Source organism: Pristiophorus japonicus, chromosome 23 (genome assembly GCF_044704955.1).
Source record: "Pristiophorus japonicus isolate sPriJap1 chromosome 23, sPriJap1.hap1, whole genome shotgun sequence".
Classification (NCBI taxonomy): domain Eukaryota; kingdom Metazoa; phylum Chordata; class Chondrichthyes; family Pristiophoridae; genus Pristiophorus; species Pristiophorus japonicus.
In genome coordinates this window covers 25,760,109-25,761,350 of record NC_091999.1, presented here as the reverse complement: position 1 = coordinate 25,761,350, position 1,242 = coordinate 25,760,109, and positions in this window count along the sequence as shown.

Below are 1,242 nucleotides of genomic sequence, written 5' to 3'. Positions count from 1 at the left end.
TTACTGACCTTTACTTAGAAATCTATCCTTCCATTTGTTTTATTTCACTTGTGTTACGCCGAGAAGTGAATTGAAAATCTGAAATTACAGAGTTATTTTACATCTCAGTAATAATAGAAACTCCCTAAATGAAGCTGCTCCCTTCACATGCATGCTGTGATTCTGTGGACTTAACTATTTTTGCTTTTACCAATAGTGCTTGGTTTTGGATAACGTTATTTGATTTGAAAGCCACGTTGCTTTTAAGATATTTTGCAATTGAAAGTGATGCAAAGAAAAGTTTCGGACAACTTGTTTATTCAGTGACTGTGATCAATATCCTTCAGTGTGCAGTTTAATTGTCTCACTGGAGAGTTCACTCAGGCTATAAATAGGTGTTTTTTCAGCCTGTATAGCAATGTTTGACTGAAGTTGTTGTCTAAAACGAACAGTTCTCATTGGAGGTCACAGAAAGTCAAATCATGTTCTGGGAGATTCCAACTGAGCTTAGTATCCTGTGGGCACTTTTAAATGTGGAACGTATTTATTACCCGCTCCTCGCTGCTGTTGGTGTTCCTGGTGAGTCCTTCATCTGCAATTAATTATGTAACCCATGTTTCTCTGTATTTTCTGTCCTTGTCCTTTAGTTCTAGTTATTAATTGTATTCAATTTAAACCTCTTGTTCTGTGTCTGGCAATGCAAAGAAGTTTCTGTCATGTAATGTTTGATCATTTGTGAATTCGCTGCTCCCAGTTCAATGAACAGTATGTTGTTTTCACAATTTAAACCTGTTTTCTGTGTCTGGCAATGCACGGAAGTTTCTGTCATGTAATGTTTGATAATTTGCTGATTCGCTGCTCCCAGTTCAATGAACAGTATGTTGTTTTCACAATTTAAATCACTTGTTCTGAGTCTGGCAATGCACAGAAGTTTCTGCCATGTAATGTTTGATCATTTGCTGATTCGCTGACCCCAGTTCAATGAACAGTATGTTGTTTTCACAATTTAAATCACTTGTTCTGAGTCTGGCAATGCACAGAAGTTTCTGTCATGTAATGCTTGATCATTTGCTGACTCACTGCTCCCAGTTCAATAAATAGTGTGTTGTTTCCGCAACTTGTTTCCAGTGATAGTGGTTTACAGGATTTGACAGAAATTTGATTTTATTGACACAAGATATGTTAGTGAACGATTATATTATAGAACAGCTTGCAGTCAGCTTTCTGCACTGATGCCCAGTGTTAGATAATAAATATGTGTTC